Here is a 12,888-nt window from a genome sequence, read left to right as displayed (position 1 = left end):
GGCGGTGCGCTCCTCTGATCTGGTAGAAACACCTTGATGTTATTTGCTCACAAGTCCTCCTCTTAGAAGAGAGGCTACTTGAGTGTCAGGAAAATGTTCTTTTACAATTATTTAAGAGTAAGAAGAATTACAGAATAAATATGGTAATTGTCAGGGTTCGATCAGGGGAGAGACCTCACAGTAATTTGAATCAGGAAGTTTGGTATAGAGAATTATGAGACATAGCAGAGGATTACCGAAAGATCCCTAAGGAACCTCAGATACAGGGATTTGCGGCTGGGCAGCACCCATGGAGGAACAAGCCCAGGGAGGCAGCACTGTCCAGGGTCAATATCATCTGTGGCCGCAGCTATATGTGGGTGGGGCGGTGCACCGTGGACAGGGTGAGGCCAGCCTCTTCCACGGTTCCACTCCTCACAACCTGTGTTAAATCCACCTGCAAGCTGCAGATCCTGCCCTGCAGAGGTCCTCCCTTCAAGGGACACAGGGACAGTATTCATGAGGCCCTAGGGGCTTGATGGGGGGCATGGTTGGCTCCATGGAGGAGGGGTGATGGCACTCGAGTCTGCAGGATGGACCGGGCTTCCTCACAGCAGAGCCAAGGTGGGGCATCCCAGGCAGAAGAAGCAGCACAAGCTGGGGCCACGGTGGTGCCTGCAGGTGGTGTCTACAGGTGGCAGGTGCTGTAGTGCCCATCGTCACAGTCCGCCTGGAGTGGGGTGTTTGTTCCCAAGTACTGGTCAGTGCTGAGCCACAGCCCTCCAGCCTGGCACAGGCTCAGGGTGTTGTCTGTCCTGCCCCCCACCTGGTGACCCCATCCCTCTGTTCTGGCCTGCAAGCTGTGGGACTAAGTCTGGTCTCAGGCTTTCCCAGGGAGTGCTGTAGGGCTAGAGTCTGTGCCTCTGCAGTCTCCTGGGATGTGGGTGGACACCTGGGCCTGGACTGTCCTTGGACAAACACCCCAAGCCAGGCAGGACTGTGGCGATGGGCACTACAGCACCTGCCACCTGTAGACACCACCTGCAGGCACCACCGTGGCCCCAGCTTGTGCTGCTTCTTCTGCCTGGGATGCCCCACCCTGGCTCTGCTGTGAGGAAGCCCGGTCCATCCTGCAGACTCGAGTGCCAACATCCCTCCTCCATGGAGCCAACCATGGCCCCCATCAAGCCCCTAGGGCCTCATGAATACTGTCCCTGTGTCCCTTGATTGGTTCAGAGTGTGTGTGTACGGGAGGGCTGGCCCCCTGCTGCCCAGGTCAGCTTGTCTTATGACCCCTGACCTGTGGGTGGAAGGCCTAGCTGTTGGCACCATCTGTCTCACTGGAGGCTCTGTGGTTATCCCTGCACCTGCCTCTACCCTCTCAGGCAGAAGGCAGGGTGACTGATCTATTTTAATTAGTTTTGACTCCCTCAAATTAATTCTGGCTCTAATCAGAATTTCTACAGTGAAAAAGCACAGAAAGTTCTGCTTTCTAATAAGGACCTTATTAAATAAAGTGGGTCTTTCTAAGCCAGGAAAAGGTCAGCTCAGCTTCTGGGAAGGTGGTAGTATCTCAGCTCAGAGAGATGGGGGACTTGTCCGGGTAGGGAATCCACATCTCTCAGCCTGTGCCCCAGCCTCGGACCAGCACAGGCTCCTAGGGGTGACTGTGAGCCCCAGAGAGCAGAGGGGTCCCCCTGGCTGGGTCTCAGGAGTGATCCTGACCAGTGATAATTCTGAAGACATGACCAAGTACCCACTGAGGCCAGGGCCTGTGCCAAGGGTGACCGAGGTGACCCATTTGGCTAAGTGACCTGTGGCTGGAGAAACTGAGTCCCTTCCTCCCTTCCTCCCCCTGGGGCCTCTGATGCTCTGCAAGGCCAGGTCTTTGGGGGTGCCAGACACTCTTCTGCCTCTTAATTTGCTTCTGGTGTGGTGCCTTGTGTGTGTGCGTGTGCGTGGGCAACTGCCACACCCCTCAGTCTCTCTGCCGCACACACTGTCTCCTGAGCGCACACTCACAAACAGTCACACTGTTTCAGGCTCACAAACTCACACATGCCACACACTCCCAATACCCCCCTCGCACCACACATTTACACTACACACACAGACACAAACGCTCCACATACACATAGCAACCTTCTTCATACACTTTCCTGTTCCTTGGGACCTGACTCCCAAATGTGTCTGTGCTCCAAGTTTACCCGACTTCCACGCACCCGCCCCCTGGGGCTACTCCCTGCCAGGCTGCACCCAGGTTCTCCTGCCTCCAGTCTACCCCAGCCTGCCCCCCAGCCCACCATCAGCCCTGCCCCCTCACCCCAGCTCACTCCCCAGTCTGTCCCCCAGCCTGGACTGCAGTTCCCCAATGCCCCCAGTCTGCACCCCAGCCTGCCCTCACAGTCCACATCAGCCCTCACCCCACCTTACCCCAGCTTATCCTCCAGCTGGTACCCCGGCCCTCACCCCACTCTCACCCACGCGGGGACCCCCGCCTAGGCCCTAGCCGGCCCCCCACCTCGCCCTGCCTGCCCACCCACCCAGCGGAAGGATAGTGCGCGTTTCAGGCGCGTTTCAGGCGCGCAATCCCGGGGGCAGCACCCCAGGATCAGGAGGGAGAGGGGCACGGCCGGGGGCGTGGTCTGGGGCGGGCTCCCCTTAGCCCCGCCCCGGCCCCGCCCCCCCACCGCGTCCCCAGCTGAAGGAGCCTGACGGATCCTCAGCCCGCCAGCCATGGAGACCGGAGTGCAGCGGCGCCCTCGACTTCTCCTGCTGCTGGTGCTGCTCCTCTGCGGTAAGGGGGCGTCGGGCCTACACCAGGGACACTCCCACGCCTCGAGGGCCACGGAGCTCGCACTGACCCTCTCCTTCCCGCGCCACACCTGGGCTGCGCCCCATCCTCAGCCCTGGAGCTCAGGAGGGATGTATGGCGACCCCTCCGTGGTCCCCAGGCTCCGGGGGAGCGTCCTCTACCGTGAAGAACCCAGGCTGGCAAGGGAGGCGCAGCGGCTCCTGAGGCTCTGCGGCTGGCGGCGGGCTTTGGGCAGCCCCGCTCCTCCCAGCTGCGATGTCCCCCGGGTCTGGTCTGAGCCAGCACAGGTGGGCCAGATCCGCTCTCTCCCTTCAGCAAGGGCTGCCCGTGAGATACCGAGCTCCCCATCCTGGCCTCGAGTGTGTGCCTGCCACACTCAGGGGTGTGGATAGGAGGAATCCAGACTGGGTAGCGTTGGTCCTCCCAGAGGAGCCCTGGAGTGCGTGGCGTTTGTGTGCGGGGAAGCTGGCAGAGAGGGGGAGGGGGGCAGCTCTCTGAGCCCTCCTCCTAATCCCTTCTCCAGCAACAGGGCTCTGGGGAGAAACATTGTTCACAAAATGGGAACGGGTTACATTGAAAGCTTGTTTTGAAAAAATCTTCCTAAAGAAATCATCCAAAAATAAATAGAGTGCGTGTCAGTGTGTGCGTGCATGGTCATGTGTGCGTGTGCCGTGTGTGTGAGCTTCGGTGGGAGAGTGCTTGCTGAGGGCGTGGGGGCTGCTAGGTTGCCCCTGAGCATGGCCAGCTCTGGAAGGAACACCAGTGATAGAGGGCCCTGACCTGGGCATCAGGGACACAGGGTCTGTCCTCCAGGGGTGCTGTCCCCTGGGTCATTTAGGATGTCTCCCTTCCCTTCATGGGCCCGAGTCTCCTGGCTGTATGGTGAAGAGCTGGGCCTGTTTGCAGTCACTTCCTCAGCTTTGATGGTTTGGGATTTGGTAAGGGAGGTAGGAAAAGGGTGGGCCAAACTCAGTAGTAGCCATTTCCCTTCCATTGAAGAGGTTTGGTGTGCAGGAAATATGGCTTCCTTTCATGTTCCAGAGCTGCAGTCTAGGAGGGGGTGGATTTTCTCATTGAGTGCAAGGGTGGGTTGCAGCTTCCAGAAGTCAGGAGCATACTTATTTGGGATTTCAGCAAGCTGCAATGCAGGGCCCCTCAGATGGACAGTTTGGTTTCTTCAGTGGAAGGAAAGTCCTCTGACTCCATTCTGAGGGTAGCTGAGTCTTTCCTGACTGCCTCCAGCATGAGACTGGGGACCACTGGCTTCTCAACGTGCACAGAAATCTGCTATGTTAATAATCCTGGGTCTCTCGTGGATACCGTTTTTGAGGGCCACTTATCCTGAGGGTCCCCACTGTCCCCCTCTAATGGAACATGGGCTCATGCTCCCTAGCCAGGGTTGAGGGCAGGCCCAGTCTCACAGCAGATCCAATGAGAGAGGCAAAACCTGCTCATGGTCCCATGCCAATTGGTCAGAGGTGGAACTGGAGCTCACATCTGCCCTGGTGCTGCTGTGTCTGGAAGGAAGGAGCAGGGCCAGCGGGGGTCGGGAGTGTGTGTCCTATTGACCACCCATCGATGACTGGCCCTGAGGGGGCCAGCAGGGAAGGTGCTGGCTTCCGGGGCTTCTTTGAAAATTCCAAGCCTTTTTTCATGAAGCATTTGACACTGTGCAGGGCCCTGGGGATGGGAAGTCCAGCAGGCACCCACTCAGCAGGAAGCGCTGCCCTGGTGCTCAGCCCTTGATGGGACACTCCTGGTCTGGGCAAGAATCCCAGACAGTCATCCCAAGATCGTAAGGCACTTACTGGCCCTTAGCCTCAGTTCCCCCAACTGCAACGTGGATACAATAATAGCAACCTATAAAGGGCTCCGTGACTGTCAGTTTGATTCCATTCAGTGCAGTCCCAACCACCTTGTACTGGGCGCGGGATTGTGGGGCAGAAGAGTTCATGCTCAAACAAGGGGATTGTGGGAAGGCGCCCACCAGTGCCTGACACAAGTGCCTCCCGGGGGCTCGCAGCACCTGAAGATAGAGCACCCTAGTGTGTTTGTGTGATCAGTGTACCGGCTCTTTTATCATTAGTAAAAGTAATGATGAATCAAGGGGCCCAAGGGCAGGGTTTAGATAGCAAGTGGCCCTGGTGACTTAAAGACTTGAAGGAGGTGGTTGGCCAAGAACAGGCCTGTAGATTTTTAGCACTAAAGGTGACTTGGAGGTCATCTGGCCCTGCTCCTCATTTCACAGATAAGGAAACTGAGGTCTAGGGGTGGGGAGGGAATTGCTTAACCACAAGGACCAGGGCAGAACCACCTGGAACCCACAGCCTCTCCAGGCTGACTGATCACCGCCCACTGCAGTCCCTGGCTGGTAGGTTGCTGCTTATTTCTGTGGAGGAGGATGAGAGTGCCCGTATGTCACTTCCCAGTGACTGGCTGCAAAAGGCCTTTCTCTCGAAAACGCATCGGTTTGGCTGTTTATCATCACCCAGCGTCTGGAAGTCTGAGACAAAAGAAACACAGGCTTACATGTCCTTTGTTTCCCGGTGAAACTAACCAAAATGGATTTCTATTTAGATTCGGTTCCTGAGACCTTTACTAATGTACCAGTAGCTTGATTGGCGACGACCCACTTTTGTGGCATTGCCAGGAATCTGTCTTTATCCTATTGTTATAACACTGTGTGGGTTTTTAGGTTTTGCTGGGAGCCACTTAAACCCTGTGTGCATCAGAAATGGTGCCAAAATAGGCTCCCTGTGGAGAGTGCTCTGGTTCCATGGTATCTGTCATGTGTTCTGGGATAACTTGCCTGCTTGCATCTTCACAGCACCTCCATGGGCAGGAATTTATCCTGGAACACCTGCCTGAGGGTGGCATGTGGTCCTCAATGGCACATTTGTAACCTGCCTGTGCCAGGCCCTTGCTCTCCTGTGGCATGTGGAGATTCTGGGGCACATGGAGATTCTGGGGCACATGGAGATTCTGGGGCACATGGAGGTTCTGGGGCACATGGAAGTTCTGTGGCACGTGGGGACCTGGGGCACGTGGGGATCTGGGACATGCAGAGATTCAGGGCAGAGCCATGCGAAGGGCATGTTGTCAGGGACCCCTCCTTCTCCTTAGACAGTTGGGCTAACTGGGTCGAGGTTTGTAGAGTGTTGGGGGAGGGACTGGGCAATGCCTGTTCTGACCAGTCCTGCCCTGGCACTAGGAGTGGAGGGAAATTGATGCCATCTTTGCCAGGCTCATGATTGGCCTCTGGAGGCCAATCAGGGATCAGAGACAATGATAGTCATCTGAGGGTAATGGATGTCTATTGGGACCTGTCCCAGAGCTCTGTTTTGAAGCATCATGGTTAATGCAAAGATGCATCAGACACAGGCCCTGGGTGAGGGAGGTGGGCTAAGGGAGCAGGGGGAGTGGGACAAGGGGTAGGGAAGAGGGAAAGGGGGAGGTAGAAGAGGAGGAAGTATTAGGCTGTGACTTGGTGGTCTGACAGGTGGCAGTCTGGGCAGGCTGTGGGGGCCCAGGTCCAGTGGTCCATGTCTAGGGGGTCCAGGTCCATAGAGTTCAGGTACGGGGGGTCCAGGTCCAGGTCAATGTCCAAGGGGTCCAGTCCAGGAAGTCCAGGTCCAGGACAATATCCAGTGGGTCCAGGTCCAGAAGGTCCAGGTCTAGGGCAATGTCCAGGGGGTCTAGGTCCAGGGTGTCCAGGTCCAGAACAATGTCCAGGGGTCCAGGTCTAGGGTGTCCAGGTCCAGGAAAATGTCCAGGGGGCCCAGGTCCAGGACAATGTCCAGGGGGTCCAGGTCCAGGAGGTCCAGGTATAGGACAATGTCCAGGGAGTCCAGTTCCAGGGGGTCCAGGTCCAGGAGGTCCAGGTCTAGGACAATGTCCAGGGGTCCAGGTCCAGGGGGGTCCAGGTCTAGGACAATGTCCAGGGGGTCTAGGTCCAGGACAATGTCCAGGGGGTCCAGGTCCAGGGGGTCCAGGTCAAGGACAATGTCCAGGGGGTCTAGATCCAGGGAGTCTAGATCCAGGGGATCCAGGTCCAAGGGGTCCAGGTCCAGGACAATGTCCAAGGGGTTCAGGTCCAGGGGTCCATGTTCAGGAGGTTTAGGTCCAAGGAGCCCAGGTCCAGGGTTCCAGATCTAAGGGTCCAGGTGGGACAGGCTAGGGGATGTGGGCACTGGCTAGCAGAGAGTGACAGGGTGGGGCTTGCTGGGTCTGCCCATTGGGATGGCTGGTGATACTCAGGAAACTCACCAAGGGTGCTGAGGGGATCCCATCAGGGGATGACAATGCCAGGCCCAGGCATGGGGACAAGAGCTGGATGTGGAGAGCAGCCAGGTGGACTTTCAGAGCCTGTGACAGGGTGGCTTTGGGGAGAAAGGAGCACAGGCTGCCTTTGTCATCATCTGCCTCCACAGGGTCCCTGGGGCCTGCACGCCTTAGTCACTAACGCTAGGCCCTCCAGGACGCCAGCACCGAGGGCTGCCTTCCCACCAGCAGGCAGGTGCAGCTGAGCAGGGTGGTGGAGGGAGGCTGCCCAGGCCATGCTCAGGCTCAGACCCCATGTCTGGCTTTCAGAAAATCATTTTTCTTCTGGTTGTCAGTTGCCCTATCTATAAAGTGAGGAGGGGTGAAGGAGGCATGATGTTTTTTGGGGGCCCTTCCCAGGAGAGATGCTGGCCTGTACTCTGGAATCTGGTGCAGAGCCCAGTCTGGGCAGGTTCTGGGAAATGCCTACTAGGAGAGAAGGAAAGGAAGTGGGGTAGGGGACAGTGGGGAGGCCAGGTGAAGATATTTGAGCCAGGAGCATCTAGAGCAAGGAGGTGAGCCTGGGACGGAGCCTTGCTTGGCAAATCAAGGTGGGAAAGGAGGGGAGGGTGTCAGCCCGGGCCAAGGGGGACATGCCACCTGGAGGCAGCTCTGTGGGCACGTCCGTGTCTTACTGAGCAGGTAGATGACCCACCTGGCCACAGTGTTCGTGCCTTAAGTGCCTGTCCCATCTGGTTGTTGCGGGGCTCGGTGGGCTGGACCACGCTTAGAACAGGAAATGCTGAGGAAGCACTGGTCAGTACTGAGCGGGGAGAGGCAGGCACTGAGGGGAAAGGGGGACTTGGCGAGGGTCTGCCAGGTGGGTGTCACTGGTTCCATCTCTGGATGGGGACACTGAGGCCCAGAGAGGTGAGTGAGTGAGGGTGTCAGGGCCGAGGGGCAGAGCCGAGGTGAGTGCCCATGGCTCCTGCTCACTGCTTTTCTAGGCTCTGCGCCCTTACTCCTCAGTGTGTGGTCCTCGGACCTGCAGAAGGGGCAGCACCTTGCCCCTGGCCCTTTATTGTCATGAAAAGACCCTCCTTATCTCTGGCAGTATTTTTTTGCTCCAAAATATACTTTGTCCTGTATTAATATAACCACTCCACCTTTCTTTTGATTAGTGGTAGCGTGTTATATCCTTTCCCATCCTTTTACTTTGAACCTATGTGAGTCTTTTTATTCAAAGTAGGATTCTTGTATGTAGCTTACTGTTGGGTCTTGCTTTTTGATCTTATCTGACAATCTTTGCTTCTTAATTGAAGTGTTTAGACCATTTACTTTCGATCTGATTATTGATACGGCTAGGTTTAAATCTACCATAAATCTACCATCAATTCTTTTTTCCCCTTTTCTCTTTTTCTGTATTCTTTTGTATTTAGTAGTTTTTTAAAAAAATTATTCCATTTAGGCCGGGCGCGGTGGCTCACGCCTGTAATCCTAGCACTCTGGGAGGCCGAGGTGGGCGGATCGTTTGAGCTCAGGAGTTCGAGACCAGCCTGAGCAAGAGCGAGACCCCATCTCTACTAAAAATAGAAAGAAATTATATGGACAGCTAAAAATATATATAGAAAAAATTAGCCGGGCATGGTGGTGCATGCCTGTAGTCCCAGCTACTCGGGAGGCTGAGACAGGAGGATCGCTTGAGCTCAGGAGTTTGAGGTTGCTGTGAGCTAGGCTGACGCCACGGCACTCACTCTAGCCTGGGCAACAGAGTGAGACTCTGTCTCAAAAAAAAAAAAAAAAAAAAAAAAAAAAAATTATTCCATTTTTTCTCCTCTTCCCCTTCTCTTTCTCCTCCTCCTTCTCCTTGGCTAATTCTTTTTTTGTTACTTCAGTGGTTGCTTTAGGGCTTACGGTATACATCTTTCATTTACCAGTCTGTCTTCAAGTGACATTATACCGATTCACATAGAGCCTAAGAACCTGCCATTTCTCCCCTCCCATCCTTCATGCTACCGTTGTCATACATTTTACTTAAACTGATGTTATAAATCTCATAGTATGTTATTATTTTTATTTTCACGGTTATCTTTTAAAGAAATTTAAATATTGAGAAACAAATTGTATATCTTTACTCACATAGTCGCAATTGCTGGTGCTCTGCATTCCTTTGCACAGGTCCATATTTGCCTCAGGTACGGCTTTCCCTCTCCCTAAAGCACACCCTAGACATTACTTAGAGTTGGGGTGTGTTGGCGATACTTTCTTTCACCTCAACTGAGATATAATTCACATACCACACCATTCACCCATCTGAATATACAAATCAAGAGTTTTTAGCATATTCACAGAATTTTTTTTTTTTTTTTTTTTTTTTTTTTTTTTTGAGACAGAGTCTCACTCTGTTGCCCAGGCTAGAGTGAGTGCCGTGGCGTCAGCCTAGCTCACAGCAACCTCAAACTCCTGAGCTCAAGCGATCCTCCTGTCTCAGCCTCCCGAGTAGCTGGGACTACGGGCATGCGCCACCATGCCCGGCTAATTTTTTCTATATATATTTTTAGCTGTCCATATAATTTCTTTCTATTTTTTTTTTTAGTAGAGGTGGGGTCTCGCTCTTGCTCAGGCTGGTCTCGAACTCCTGAGCTCAAACGATCCGCCCACCTCGGCCTCCCAGAGTGCTAGGATTACAGGCGTGAGCCACCGCGCCCGGCCAATATTCACAGAATTTTGCAACCATCACCATAATCAATTTTAGAACATTGTCTTCACCACAAAAATGAATCCCATACCCATTAGCAGTCACTCCCCAACCCCTTGGCCTTAAGCAATCACTAATGTGTTTTCTGTCTCCCTAGATTCCATTTGTAAATGGAATCATACAATATGTGACATTTTGTGACTGGCTTCTCTCACTTAGCATAATGTTTTCAAGGCTCTTTCGTGTTGTAGCATGTATCAGCACTTTATTCTTTTATGGACAAATAATATTCTAGTACGTGGATACCCCACATTTTATTTACCCGTTCATCAGTTGATGGATGTTGAGTTGTTTCCACTTTTGGCCATTATGAAAAATGCCATTATGAACATTCATATAAAAATTTTTGTGTGAGCACGTATGGTATCTATGTAGGAGTGGAATTTTGGGGTCACATGGTAACTTTATGATTTGAGAAACTGCTAGACTATTTTCCAACATGGCTGCATCATTTTACGTTTTGATTAGCAGTATATGAGGGTCCCAATTTCTGCACATCCCACCAACACTTGTTATTATCTGCCTTTTTGATTTTAGTCATTCTAGTGAGTGTGAGCGGTATCTGATTGCAGTTTTGATTTGCATTTTCCTGATGGTTAATGATGTTGATTGTCTTTTCATGTGCTTATTGATCATTTGTATACATTTTTGTAGAAATGACTATTCATATCTTTGCCCATTTCTATTTGGTTTATTTTTCTCTTTATTGTGGAGTTGTAAGAGTTGTTTATGTAATCTGGATACCAGTCTCTTATCAGATATGTGATTTGCTTACATTCTCTCCCATTCTGTGGGTTGTCTTTTTACTCTCTTGATACTATCTTTTAAAGCACAAAAGTTTAAAAATTTGATACAATCTAGCAGAAAGACAAATACTGTATGTTCTCACTTATAAGTGGGAGCTAAATAATGTGTACACAGGGACATAGAGTGTGGCATGACAGTGGAGACTCAGAAGTGTGGGGTGGTGGGAGGAGGGTGGATGATGAGAAATTAATTACTGGGTACAATGTACATTAAACTGATAAGAACAGATAATACACTTGATCTTAGCCAAAAGGCTGAGAAGAGATTACAATGTACATTATTCAGGTGATGGACACACTAAAAGCCCTGACTTCACCACTATACAATATATCCATGCAACAGAATTATACTTGCACCCCTTAAATTTATACAAATAATAAAAAAGGACAAAAATATTGATGCAGTCTAATTTATCTATTTTTCTTTTGTTTCTTGTGCTTTGGGTGTCACATATAAGAAGGTTTTGTTTTATGCAAGGGCACAAAGACTTACCCCTACATTTTTTCCTTTTTCTTTTTATTTACTGCTCCAGTCAATGACAGGGAAATTATATTGAGGCCCAGGGCCTTGGGGCTTGGGCAGGAGGCTGCCCTGCAGGGAAAGAAGGAGGAGCTGGTAGAGGGGCCTCATTTGACCTTCTTTTTGGGGTTCATGTTGTTGTTGGTGTGGCTGTACTTCTTGCAGCAGTTGACGGCATGGGGGTGCAAGCGAGCGTAACACTTGCAGCAGATCACCTTGCATTTATATTTCTGGGTAAGCCGGCAGAGGGAAGGCTCAATGATGCCACCTCACAGGCGAAGCACCAGCTGCAGGGTGGACTCTTTCTGTTTGTTGGAGTTTGAGAGAATGTGACCATCCTCCAGCTGTTTCTCTGCAAATATCAGATACTGCTGGTCAGGTGGAATGCGCTCCTTGTCTTGGATTTTAGTTTTGACATTCTCAGTGGTGTCACTGGGCTCAACCTCAAGGCTGATAGTCACAAAGATCTGCATCTCTATGTCTGTTGCATGGCCAAGGCCACTGACCAGCTTGGCCACCTTGTTCATGTTTTCTTCTAAGAGTTTTATAGTTTAGCTCTGCATTCAGGACTATGGTCCCTTTTGAGTTAATTTTTGTGCATGATGTGAGAAGGGTCCAATTTTATTCTTTTGCATGTGTATATCCAGTTGTCCCAGCATCATTTGTTAAAAAGACTATTCTTTCCCTAGTGAATTGTCTTGATACTTTTGTAGAAAATCAACTTATCATAAATATGACGGTTTATTCCTGGACTCTGAATTGTATTCCATTGATCTATATGTCTAACCTATGCCAGCACCACACTGTCTTGATTACTGTTGCTTTGTTGTTAAGTTGTGAAATTGGGATGTGTGAGTGTCCTACAACTTTGTTTTTGTTTTTCAAGATTGTTCTGGCCATTTTGTGTTTCTTGCTTTTCCATGGAAATTTTAGGAGTAGCTTATCAATTACTGCAAGGGACCAGCTATGATTTTGATAGGGCTTGCATTGAATCTGGACCACTTTAGGTAGTACTAACATCCTTTTTTTTTTTGAGACAGAGTCTCACTCTGTTGCCCGGGCTAGAGTGCCGTTGCATCAGCCTAGCTCACAGCAACCTCAAACTTCTGGGCTCAAGCAATCCTTCTGCCTCAGCCTCCCGAGTAGCTAGGACTACAGACATGCACCACCATGCCCGGCTATTTTTTCTATATATTTTTAGCTGTCCAGATAATTTCTTTTTATTTTTTTAGTAGAGACAGGGGTCTCACTCTTGCTCAGGCTGGTCTCGAACTCCTGAGCTCAAACGATCTGCCCGCCTTGGCCTCCCAGAGTGCTAGGATTACAGGCGTGAGCCACTGTGCCTGTCCAGTACTAACATCTTAACAATATTAAGTGTTCCGATCTATGAATATGAGATGTATCTATTTTTATATGTCTTCTTTCAACAATGTTTTGTAGTTTTCAGAGTACAAGTTTTGCCCATTTTTGTAAAATTTATTACTAATAATTTTATTCTTTTTGATTGTATTGTAATTGGAATTGTTTTCTTAATTACCTTTTTGAATTATTCATTGTTAGTGTATAGAAATAAATCTATTTTTTAAAAATTTTATTTATTTATTTATTTATTTATTTTGAGACAGGGTCTCACTCTGTTGCCCTGCCTAGAGTGCCGTGGTGTCAGCCTAGCTCACAGCAACCTCAAACTCCTGGGCTCAAGCGATCCTCCTGTCTCAGCCTCCCGAGTAGCTGGGACTATAGGCACGTA

At 51.0% G+C, this 12,888-nt stretch overlaps 2 pseudogenes; both read right to left on the bottom strand.

Annotated features, from left to right (window-relative positions):
- Window positions 1–10,785: 10,785 nt before the first annotated feature.
- Window positions 10,786–10,885, bottom strand: LOC138377768 (U2 spliceosomal RNA; annotated as a pseudogene).
- Window positions 10,886–11,245: 360 nt separating this feature from the next.
- LOC138377344 (ubiquitin-ribosomal protein eL40 fusion protein-like) lies at window positions 11,246–11,611 on the bottom strand (annotated as a pseudogene).
- Window positions 11,612–12,888: the final 1,277 nt, after the last annotated feature.

Source organism: Eulemur rufifrons, chromosome 29 (genome assembly GCF_041146395.1).
Source record: "Eulemur rufifrons isolate Redbay chromosome 29, OSU_ERuf_1, whole genome shotgun sequence".
Lineage (NCBI taxonomy): Eukaryota > Metazoa > Chordata > Mammalia > Primates > Lemuridae > Eulemur > Eulemur rufifrons.
The sequence above is the reverse complement of the archived record's forward strand: the minus strand, read 5'-3'. Positions and strand labels throughout refer to the sequence as shown.